At 41.2% G+C, this 12,921-nt stretch overlaps 2 long non-coding RNA genes across 2 annotated transcripts in view; one reads left to right on the top strand and one right to left on the bottom strand.

Moving 5' to 3' along the window:
• LOC138742440 (uncharacterized) overlaps positions 1–7,602 on the top strand; it is a 39,825-nt gene extending 32,223 nt beyond the window's left edge. Inside the window, exon 4 of the long non-coding RNA XR_011344166.1 lies at positions 7,538–7,602. This is a non-coding gene — a long non-coding RNA (uncharacterized lncRNA). The remainder of the gene's footprint in view (positions 1–7,537) is intronic.
• Positions 1–12,921, bottom strand: part of LOC138742439 (uncharacterized) — a 272,459-nt gene that overhangs the window by 7,055 nt on the left and 252,483 nt on the right. The window lies entirely within an intron of this gene.

Here is a 12,921-nt window from a genome sequence, read left to right as displayed (position 1 = left end):
AGGAAATAATAGTTACTATTTCCTTATTGCAATCTGGTAAGACCCCTGGGCTCAATGGGTTCTCTGTGGAATTTTTCAAATTATTTTCTCAATTGCTCACACCTTATCTGAAGGTGGTGTTTACAGATTTGTTTAAACAGGGCAAACTTCCAGATTCATTTAATGAGGCTTGCATATCTTTAATTGCAAAGAAAGGTAAAGACACAACTAAATGTTCCTCTTATAGACTGATCTTCCTACTGAATATCAATTTTAGCCAATCAGTTATTTCTGAAGATCAAATGGGGTTTATTAAAAACCAATATTCTTATTTTAATATATGTCATTCAATGAATGTTATGTATTTGTCTTCTGGGAAAACTCCTGAGTGTACTCTTTGATTGGATGCTGAAAAAGCTTTTGATTATATAGAATGGACATATCTGTTTACAATCCTTTAAAAAATTAAATTTGATTCTGATTTTATTACATGGGCTAAATTATTACACTCACAGCCATCCACCACAAGTCTTACAAATTTACAATAATCTCAGCCTTTCAATCTGCAATATGGCACTCTTCAAGGATGCCTGTTAAGCCCTTTATTATTTGTTCTGGTGATTGAACCATTAGAAGTTGCATTTTGTGAGTGCAGGGACATATTGGGGAAATGGCAGAAAGAGATTGAACATAAAGTCTTCCTTTATGCAGCCAATCTCTTACTTTACATTTCAGATCCAGTCACCTCCCTCCCCCATATGATGTCATTGCTTTCACAATTTAATCAGTTTTCAGCATATAAATTGAATCTCAACCTTCCATTGATTTTCTCCGCAGCAGTGTGTGGTGGTTAGAAATCAGTTTGAAATGGACAGATTATAATATAAACATATTTCTCTGTATTATCAGTAAGAATGTTAAACATTGTTACCAAGTTCAGACAATATAATCTGGTTTATTTAAATGTTGTTTGCTCTTCCTTGCTATTAATTGTAATCACATCCCACACACACATCCTCAAACACAACACACTTCATGTATTGATAATGGGTGAAAAGAGGAAATGAAATCATGATGTTCTGTTTCATGATCCTGAAGCGCAAAGGAGATTTCCAGTTTGTTCATGAACAGCTGTTCATACAGACTTCACAAAATCAGAAATTCATTCCAAAATCTCATTTAATTCATCCCAATGAGCCAAGAGTTTGCCAGTGCCAATCCAGCTGTTATGGGAACTACCTGGAAACATATTCCGATGTTCAAAAGCTGGTATGCAGCAGAGCACTGACATATTAAAATAAGTTGCTGAATAAAATTATCTTTAGATCTGACTTTTTTTAATCCATTCTCACTCTTCCAGTCTGTCCATCCTTGTACTAGGTTTACAGAGCTCTTGTCCTTGCCTGTTTGTGAGACTTGGCTGACTTCCTGTATTGCACTCATGACTATACTTCAAATGCACATCACATCACAAGTACTTTGAATGTCCTGAATTATGAATGCAGTGTATAAATGGAAATCTTGTCCTACCCTCCCCAACCCACCAATACAAGAATATTTAACCTTGAAAAACAATTTATGCTCTTTCCTGACTTTTGCTCCAATACTTCAAATCTGTCTGATTTTCTTTCTATCTTCCAGATTTTATCCTCTATTTTAAATGGGCTTGCAGATACAAGTTGGAACTGAAAATGTGAATAATAATTCTGATCAGCAACTGGAAGCTCCAGTGATTTTAAACACGTCACCTGTTCAATGTGATGATAAGTGGCAGCTGTCTTTCAGATATGGCAAAATATCAGTGAAAAGAGATTACAATCATGGATTTATTGTCACAGTACATACATGACATCACATACAGCTCTGAGATCCTTTTTCCTGCAGGCCAGGCAGAAAACTGTACTCAAGAAAAGATATGTATGCAAAAGAAATGCAAACAAATAAAGAACTATAAACCAACTGACTGTGCAAGTCAGAAAATACATATTCCATATTAAATAACGTGCAAATTAAGAGCCTTTAATTGAATCTCTGAATTTGTTTAGGAGTCTGATGGCGAAGGGGTAGCAACTGTTTTTGAACCTGATGGTATGAGTCTTGTGGCAACTATACCTCTTTCCTGATGGCAGCAGTTAGAACAGAGTATGCCCTGGGTGGTGTGGATCCATGATGATTACTGCTGCTTTTCAATGGCAGTGATCCATGTAGATTTTCTTGATGGTGGGGAGAGTTTTGCCTATGATGTACTTGACTACATCCGCTGACTTTTGCAGGGCTTTCCACTCAGGTATTACTGCCCCCATGCTAGGCTATGATGCAGTACTTCCACTACACATCTATAAAAGTTTTACCTGCTTGAGGATGTCATACCAAACCTTGCAAACTCCTGAGAAAGTAGAAGTGCAGATGTGCTTTCTTCACAATGACATTTGTGTGTTGGGTCCTGCAAAGTTTCTCAATGTAGTGCTCCCAAGAATTTAAATTTGCTCACCCTCTCCACCTCTGATCCCCCAATGATCACTGGGACATACACCTTTTGGTTTTCCCCTCCTAATTCCACAATCAGCTCCATAGTTTGGGTAACATTGAGTGTGAGGTTATTGTTAGTATACCTTTCAGCATGTTTTAAGCTATGAATTTAACGTGTTGAATTTTTTATGTACATGGCCCAGACAAAAAAAGACTCAATGAAATGTCACTTTTTCTTCATTTGGTCATAAGTATGATGTTATGTACCAAACTAAAGAAGATATATAGAACTCATCTTAAAGGGAGAAAAAAAAATCGTTATAAATGTGATGGTATGTGATACTGTCCTTCATGTAAGTTGAAAGCTTTCAAGGATTTATGCCATTCCTTAGTCCATACCATAATTCATTGGGACTTATACACTACTCCACAGAGATCCCTGCCAACAAAGTTAAACAGCTAAGTACTATATCACGTAAGCATTAAATCGATGGACCGATTGAGATTTCTAAATTCATGCCACAGTAAATGCACAACCATTTAGATTATTGGTGAATGGTGCTGGAGGGCACTAATCAGGAAATATTTCAACACATTTCATGATTTATTCAGTAACATTAAATGGAAGTAAAATAGTAAATATTTTGACAGACCAAATAATTTTTCCTTTATTTGTTATTTTAAAAATAATATTTGAGTTTCTTTCCTGTCATTGATCCCAATCTGCCAAAAAACTTCATGAAGAGTTCCATGCAATTTTGGCAAAATCCATTCACACATTCACGACAAATTGTTTTTTTTAGACATACAGCAAGGAATATGTCATTTTGGCCCATGAGCCCAAGATGCCCAATAACATCCAATTAACCTATAACCTCTGGTACGTTTCAAGCCCCCAAAGAAAACCCACGCAGATACGGGGAGAATGTACAGATGGCGTGAAATTCAAACCCAAGTTCCGATCACTGGTGCTGTAACAGTGTTATGCAAAGTGCTTTGCCAGTTTATACTGTAATTGTAGCTTATCATACAAATGAAAACTATCCAAGATGTAAAGTGTGGCTTAAAGAGAGTCTCAACCCAAAATATTAACAGGCCATTGTTTTCCATGGACACTGCCAGACACCCTGAGCACCTTTAGCTTGTTGTTTAATCATAGTTAATGGTTGCTTTTCAGTTAAAATTCTGTCTCATGGCACATGAAATCATTACAGTAGGCAATAGATTTTTAGCCCTGTTACTCTGAAAGGTCAATGGATCATAGCTACTAATCTACGTGCTTTGTTCTTTGGCTTGGCTTCGCGGACGAAGATTTATGGAAGGGTAATGTTCATGTCAGCTGCAGGCTCGTTTGTGGCTGACAAGTCCGATGTGGGACAGACAGACACGGTTGCAGCGGTTGCAAGGGAAAATTGGTTGGTTGGGGTTGGGTGTTGGGTTTTTCCTCCTTTGTCTTTTGTCAGTGAGGTGAGCTCTGCAGTCTTCTTCAAAGGAGGTTGCTGCCCGCCGAACTGTGAGGCGCCAAGATGCACGGTTAGAGGCGATATCAGCCCACTGGCGGTGGTCAATGTGGCAGGCACCAAGAAATTTCTTTAGGCAGTCCTTGTACCTCTTCTTTGGTACACCTCTGTCTCGGTGGCCAGTGGAGAGCTCGTCATATAACACGATCTTGGGAAAGCGATGGTCCTCCATTCTGGAGACGTGACCTACCCAGCGCAGTTGGATCTTCAGCAGCGTGGATTCGATGCTGTCGGCCTCTGCCATCTCGAGTACTTCGATGTTGGTGATGAAGTCACTCCAATGAATGTTGAGGATGGAGTGGAGACAACGCTGGTGGAAGCATTCTAGGAGCCGTAGGTGATGCTGGTAGAGGACCCATGATTCGGAGCCGAACAGGTGTGTGGGTATGACAACGGCTCTGTATACGCTAATCTTTGTGAGGTTTTTCAGTTGGTTGTTTTTCCAGACTCTTTTGTGTGGTCTTCCAAAGGCGCTATTCAAATTACCTACTGAGCAAACTGAGATCAAGGAGAACGCAGTGTGGATTGTGGAGGGTCATGTGGCCTCTCTGCCTGGAACCTAGTGGGAGTATGGATTGTGAGGATAATGTGGCCTCTCTGTCTGGAATCTGATGGGAATGTGGATTGTGGAGAGTCATGTAACCTCCCTGGCTGCAGCCTAGTCAGATATCACCTCACCTGCCAATCAAGGGTTAGATCTGCCTATAGGTGAGTCTGATTTATGATTGGTCCTCACAGGTCATGAGGATGGGTCTAGCACTGAAAAAGCTGAGCACGTGCAGTTTCTGCCCTCTGTCTCTCTGTTTGCCCACTGTTTGTTGATAACGTTGAACCCATCAAACCTATTCTTGAACACAATATTTGGCGCTGCAAGCAGGGTTCAAGGACTTTTGACTGGACCTATGTGCTGGTGATTTTGCAAAATACTAACCAATTTAACCTTTCTCTGAGACCATCTCATGCATGCAGACTTCCTGATGTTGGTGCACCTTTACTGAGATGTGGTCAGGTGGAGTGGCCATTGGTCAAGTAGAGCAGCCTGTGGTCAGGTGGAACAGGCTGTGGTCATGTGAAGCAGCCTGTGGTCAGGTGAAGCAGCCTGGAGTCAGGTGAAGTGGCCTGCGGTCAGGTGGAATGGGCTGTGGTCAGGTCGAATGGCCTGTGGTCAAGTGGAACTGTCTGTGGTCAGGAGGAGCACCCTGTGGTCAGGTGGAGCAGCCTGTGGTCAGGTGGAGCGGCCTGTGGTCAGGTGGAATGGGTTGTGGTCAGGTGGAGCAGCCTGTGGTCAGGTGGAGCGACCTGTGGTCAGGTGGAGTGGCCTGTGGTCGGGTAGAGCAGCCTGTGGTCAAGTGGAATGGCCTGTGGTCAAGTGGAACTGCCTGTGGTCAGGTGGAATAGCCTGTGGTCAGGTGGAATAGCCTGTGGTCAAGTGGAACAGCCTGTGGTCAGGTAGAGCGTCCTGTGGTCAGGTGGAGCAGCCTGTGATCAGGTGGAGCGGCCTGTGGTCAAGTGGAACAGCCTGTGGTCAGGTGGAGCAGCCTATGGTCAAGTGGAACAGCCTGTGGTCAAGTGGAACAGCCTGTGGTCAAGTGGAACAGCCTGTGGTCAGGTGGAGCAGCCTGTGTTCAGGTGGAGCGGCCTGTGATCAGGTGGAGAATTGAGTCTCCTGGTCAGGAAAGGGGCACCAACAAGGGTGGATGTTCGTAGCTCAAAATCTGGGAAATATTCAATGGGTTACATTTCCAGGGGAAACAGGAATGGCTTGTCTACATGCACACACACAAATTAACCAGGAGAGAGTGTATTTCCTTTCTTCACAGGATAATTTACCTGCAGGTGCTGGAACCGGTGATGGCGGCACTGAGCAGTCATGTAGCTAATGAAAATGCCAAGAGAGCCAACAATTTCAACACTACTGAAGGAATGCCATGAACTCTGATCCCTGCCAACTCTGAAAATAAAGACTCTGGGGTGGAAACTGTCCAGTTCTGCAGGCTTTCATATTCCTGTCTTAGGTAGATAATGGTCACCAACCAACTTCGCCCACTCCAGAAACAGTGCATATTCAACTTCCCAATGGCTGGGTAGCCTGGGGGAAGGTCTTTTCCTGTGCATAATCTGGCCAATACAAAGTCCCGACTCTCAGATTGAGTCCCCAAACTGTAACCAGGTTTTGGGAATGTTTGTGCAGATGGTATAGCCAGCACTGCTCTGAGCAATCGGTGAGAATGCAAGCAGGAACAGTATCCAGGCATGAGACAGTCTGCAACTCATAGCCCAGCAAAGGTGAGTGCTCCCTGGTACAACCTGGATGTGCGGCTGTCATGTTGATCCCTTCTTACACATCGGAGGGTACGGTGCCTGCTGGGAGGTGTGCCCCCATATGTCTCTTAAATCTGAAGGAGCACCCAGATGAATGACCACCATGGTGGAGATGCTGGTCAATGAGGTGGTTGTAGCACTTCAGCCTAAGGAGGAGTCAGGATGGCCTTGAATTATTTGCTCGTGGTAGGAGGTGGTGCCAGTGCTGTTGTCGGTAAGAAGCGCTGCACTTGCATTCTGGGCCATTTGGGGATACAAGTCCCTTGCCACATCTGAGAGTCAGAGAATAAATGTAATGAGCCAGGGACTGGTCCTTTGGACACAATTCCCCATAGGGATCTGTGGGTCTGGGGGTGAGGGGGCGACATGGCAGGCTGTCAGTGTGTATGTGCTATGCGTAATGTAGATAACTCCACAGGGTACTTGCCTGTAACTGGATTGGCATGATGTGGTAACTTCCAAGGGGTGGAACATAATGTGGATTGTGGAGGGTCATGTGGCCTCTCCATCTGAAAACTAGTGGGAGTGTGGATTGTGTGGTTAACGCAGCCTCTCTGTCAGGAATCTGTAAGAATGTGGTTTGCGGATAGTCATGTGACTTCTCTGGCTGGACTCTCGTTGGATTTCATTTCATTTGCCAATCAAAGGTTAGATCTACCCTCAGGTGAGGCTGATGTACCATTGGTCCTCACAGGTCAGGACAATGGGTCTTGCATTGAAAAAGCCAAGCAGGTACATTCTCTGCTCTCCTTATCTCTTTGTGTGTTGCTGCTTCATGGAAAACATTACTAAACTCCAGGCTGCAGGCCAGAGGCAGCTCCAGAGGGCTGAATGCAAAGGGCAATACCTGAGACCAGATTCATTTGATATACTTATTAGTTGCAATTAATTTATTGTTTGTTAGTGTGCTGTGCCTGCTAGAGATAGAGAGTTGATGGTACTGTGTGTTTCACCCTTTCATTACTAATTGGGAGTTGAGAATGTTTAGCAGTGATTTATTCATATCGGATGTGTAGTTATTTGTGTATTATCGCTGTGTACGTGTTCATTACTTGTAACCATTGCTGAACTCCAGGCAGTGAGCCACGGGCAGCTCCAAAGGGATGAATCAATAGGCCCATCTGAATCCCGAGCAGCAGTGACACTGGACATCAGGTTCATGTATATGTACACGTTAGTTACGTGGTATACTGTGCCTGTCTGTGGTGAGTGCTGAAGAAGTTAACCCCTTGTTTCTCAATATACAGGCAGTCCCCAGATTATGAACGTCTGACTTACGGACAACTCATACTTATGAACAGACGATATGAGCCTTCAGCAGTTCATCAACTTGAGGAAGGGGAACGTCCTTCGCCATTTTAAGTCAGATCATGTTGCGTCCCGTGATGCTTACTTCAAGAAATTGACTCCAGAAGTTTTATATGCTTAGAAAGGCTAAAGGCTAACTGATGCAAAATAAAAACCATATGTACCTATCTGACTTGCCTACAAATTAAACTTAAAGATAGACTTAGGAATAGATCTTGTTCGTAACCCGGGAACTGCCTGTACTGTGCTTGTGTGCTGTGTATGTTCCTCTGTGAGTTGAAGTTGACTAAAGGGAATTCAAAACAAATCACAAGAGACTACAGATTCTGTCATCAGGAGCAAAATAATCTGCTAGGGAAACAGTGGGTCAAGAAGCATTTGTGGAGGCAAAAGGGTGGTCAATATTTGGGTCAACACCCTGCATAGGATTGAAGAATTTAGAGGGGATATAGCCAATATAAAGAGGTGTGATGGAAATGTGAGGCAGGTGGATGGGTAGAGATGGAGTTGGGAGATGGTGACACCACCATCCAGGGACCTAAATTGCCCTTTCAATTCTAGAAAAGATTCACATGCAATTCCTCAAAACTTGTTTACAGCATTTGATGCTTCAAATATGGCCTCTACTATTTCGGCAATACCAATCATGGATTAGGTGAATGTTTTATGGAAACATGAACTCTGTCCACAATGGGCAACTTAAGCTCCTGACTAAATTCCATTTTAACTTTCCTCTCCATTCCAACACCAGACTGTCAGAAGAGCAATACCTCAAATTCCTCTGGTTATTGTGTTGAATTTTCTAATTCAATGTACAGAGTGTCATCCACCCAGGTTGTCTCACCCCACCAACTAGTTTTGTTCCCCACCCTTACTTGCTTCCATCTGTCATTCGTTCTTCCCTCAAATGAATCAATTTAACATCTTCCTTATTAACCAGATTCCACTCATCAGCTTCCAGCCTCTGTTTCAGCCCAACACGCTCCCTACCCCACTTGGTTGCATCTGCCTTGCCTACTTCCCCTGCTTCTACCTCCTGCCTGACAGCCCCTCTCTAACTAGTTCCCCCCATCCAGTTATACTGGATATTCCCATAATTCTCAGTCCTGATGCAAGGCCTTAACTCAAATGTCTACCATCTTCTGCTTCTGTAGATACCACCCGTCCTCCTGAGTTCCTTTAGCAATTTGTTTTTTATTAAGTTCATCATAAGTTAAACCTCTAATACCAATAAGAAAAAAAAATGAAACTTTACAGTTACAAAAAAAGAATGTGTGAGATGCAGTACATTAGATGGCACTGTCCAGATTTGGAAAATGGTCTAGTTCCAAAACCTTCAGTCATTCACTGTCCCTGATCTTCTAGGCACTGTAATGATCCTGGACTGACTGCATGAAAATTCAGTGATGCTGCTAATTTCACATTGAACAATGATACAGGACCTTTCAAAGAGGCTGATTGAAGGTCAGCAGGAGACTAATAGTGATTTCAGTGAACACACTTCACTAAGTCAAAATTGGTATCAGTACAGCTGCTCTATTAGTGCAAGATCGTTTGCCCAAACTGAAAATTCCATAAGGTGAACATTTCCTCCTCCCAAATCCACTGCCACTTTGTATTTACAACCTAAATAAAACAATGGATTACTTGAAAATTATCCCGAAACAAAGTATAAATGCACATACCTGGGCCTGGATTGCAATTAACAACTGTGTGCATATTTTGTTGGTTTGGGGAAGTATTTTATTTTCCCATTTTGTACACCATCATCAATTCTGCCATAAACTAATACAATTTAACCTAATAATTTGATGTTTTTTGATTCATATTGCTGAAAATGAGCTATTACAGAAACATATGAAATCCAGGATCCATTTGGTCATATACACATATAAAAACAGCAAATCAGAATCATTTCATATCAAATTGGCATAAAACTAACAGCTTTCCAGTCCAATGAGAAAATAATATTTTCGAAAGCATTAGATACTTGCCATTTGTTGGCCTTACATCTATAAGAATCAATTAAACTTCATATAACCTGCTCAAATAAATGAAATTAATAGATACTCACAGAAGGTAATTAACTCATTTTGGGATTTGGCCAGATTAGTGGGCCAGACTACCGATTTAAATTATTTTTTTACCCATTGTAAAGACATCCAATTTACTCTGAACTCAGTTTTCTGCTTAAAATACTCCTTAAAATTGTAGATGCATTGTTTTGTTAGCAGAAAAATCAATGCTAGGTATTAAATCCAGTCTAATTATGATATAGTAACCAATTTGTTGCAGCAGATGATGTGGCAGTTCAAGATGTTATTCTCGACTACCATTTTTATTCTCTGAAAAATTTCACAAATGGAATACCAGATATCAGAGTTTAATATAATTTTAAGCAAGTTGGCATGAAAAGTCATCCAATGGCAGACACCATATAGAAATAACAGAAAGATCTGAGGATTTAATATTTTTGCATATTAAATCTGCATAATACTGCATAGTAAAAGCTATATTGATACTTTGTGATCGTCAGAAAACTTTCTAGATTTCAGTCACTATCAATAATTAGAGGCTATAATAATGAACATCTGTATTCCCTGGTTTCTCTCTCCTTACTATTCAAATTGATGAGTGGCATACACAAATTTCCTTTTTTAATAAATAGTTCCCAAAAGGTCATAATCTTAGAATATCACAGTTTGAAAATCAGAAAATTTTCATTTACTATTTTTAAAATCTTAGGATGGAAACCATTTCACTCTGAGCTCCCATCACTATTTCTGCCTTACTTCTGTGCAAATATTTTTTTATTGCTTTTTAAATTTCTGCTGAATTCTGAAACACAATCATTTTAATTTAGGATAAATTGTCAAGGTGAGGTCAATTTTTGGTTATTGTTTAAATGAGGAGGATGGCAGAGAAATGGGTGATGATCTGGGGTAGGATCAGGTGATACAGTATCACAGCTGGTAAAACTGCTGTCACATCGCTCCAGAGACTTGGGTTGAGTCCTGACCTCCAAGACTGACCTTTTGGGGTTTGTAGGATCTGTGATTATGTCGGTTCACTTCGGGTATTCTAGTTTCCTTCAACATTCCAAAGTTTTGCAGTTTGGTCATTTAATTGGCCACTATAAACTGACTCAAGTGGATAGATGAGTGTTGTAATCTGGAGACAATTGAGGGAAATGAGAAGAGAATAAAGTGGAATGGTGGAGGATTAGGAGAAAAAGGAAATGAAGCAAATTCAGAGAGCTGAACAGACTGTGTCCATGCTGGAGAAACAACTCCGTTATAGTAGAGTGGCAGATATGGAGATCAGAGCCTTGGACTCAGGAATATAAGGTAGCAGATTAGTGGGGCAGATCAACATTTTAAGCAGTTAGAAGCATTGACTAACACTCAAAGAACAAGCAAAAGCTGGAAAGGGACATAAAACCCTTTGAACTTCATCATTCAATGAGGCAGTACTGATTTGATCTTGGACTTTCCTGGTTCTCCCTTACAGTATAATCATCTGACTATCTGAACCTGAGATTAAATCAATGATTGAGAGAATTTCAAAGGTTAATTTCCTACTGCAAAAGGAAATTCCTCTTTCTCTCCATCTTACATGTATCATTATTCTGAACCTTGGCTCTAAGTTACAGATTTCTCCTGTCAGGCTCCATCACAATTTTCTGCCACCCTTTTGGGAAGATCAGGTTGTTCAGCTGTGCCCAGCAACATACACAATGAGAACAAGAGAGACAAGATTCTAAATGAAATTTTGTGTGGGGACATCTCATGTCACCCTGATGAACAACTTGTATTAAAATGTGAGGATGACACATGGTCTAAAATAACCAGTTAAATTATGGCATGATGTCAAATATCTCATAAATGCGATTAATTATGATGCACCCAAGAAAATACTAACATTCAATTACATCATGTTGAAAGCATAGAATGACACAATTAAATTGAGACATATACAGGTGCCTAATCTTTTATCTGGAATTCCAAAACTCGGCAACCTCCAAAAACTGGCACTTTTTTTGGTAGATGACATCTGCTCATCAAAGATGGAGTTAGGAACAAAACATGACCTGACACGACCTTTGTTCAACTCCTGTGATTCCCATCGCATTCCGCTACTTTATAAGTGCCTCCGAATCACCTATACTGACGCCTGTCCAGCGTTGCGGCACTTTCAGTCGGCCCCATGGTGGCTCAATGGGTGTCATCACTACCTATAATCTCGCATGCAGCTGAAACCACTGTATAAGTGCCAGTGCAAGGGAACCAAGAAGGGGGCTGTCTCCTGGTGCTGGTACAGCAGGGGGCAGGGAGAGAGGGATAGAGAAAGAGACAGAGAGTGATTGTGCAGTGCCACTTGGCTGGGCGAGGTGGGGAGAGATGGCAGGTTATATGAGCAGGGGAGAGAGACAGCAGCATGACTCGGGCAGACGAGGCTGTGGAGGGGGGGCAGAGATGGCAGCACAATTCAGGCTGGCGGGTGAGGAGGGAGAAGAAACAGCAGCATGATGTAGGCGGGGGTTAGATGGCAGTGTGACTTGGGTAAGTAAAGGGGGGAGAGATGGCAGTATTACTTGACCAGGATTAAAGTGACCACCATTTTAAAATGATTCTGAAACCCAAAAATTCTGAACAATGGCGATCCTGGCTAAAAAGTTAGGCACCTATTTCTATTTATATATATATATATATATATATATATATATACACACACATTGAATAAAAGTTAAGGAAAAAGTGGATTTGAATTAAGCAATAACACCACGAATATTGTAAAGGCTAATATATAAATGACTAGTTCAAGAAGTTGTCCACTGGCCACCTGTGTCTGAGATGAATTTAACATTAGCTAATTAAATTATATTATTCTGCATCGGAGTAAGTGTTAAAATAGTGTTTAAGTGCAATCCTGTCAGGGAAACAAAGAAATTTAAATTCAGTTTGAAATCCATTTTTTTGTGTTGAATATCTAGTGAGTTGTGAATCTGAAATCTACTGCAATATTGCCAAAACTCATTAGGATTACTAATATCTTCAGAGGAGGTCATCAGAGGAGGTACCTGATCTTGTCTACATGCAGCAGAGTGGTTGACTCTGAAATGGCATTGCAAGTTATTTAGATCAAGGTAATGAGATGAGCAATAAATGCTGGCCATTCCATAGCTATACCATATCTTGACAGTTGGCATATCAGTTATTGTGAATTAATGTTTGCATCTTGGTAAAATTGCAATTATTTTCATTCTGAGGGAGAGTTGGAAAAGTCTCATTGCTTCTTCACAAGAGTCCATTTTATTTTATGT

This window comes from Narcine bancroftii, chromosome 9 (assembly GCF_036971445.1).
Source record: "Narcine bancroftii isolate sNarBan1 chromosome 9, sNarBan1.hap1, whole genome shotgun sequence".
NCBI lineage: Eukaryota > Metazoa > Chordata > Chondrichthyes > Torpediniformes > Narcinidae > Narcine > Narcine bancroftii.
This window is presented reverse-complemented; position numbering and strand designations above follow the sequence as displayed.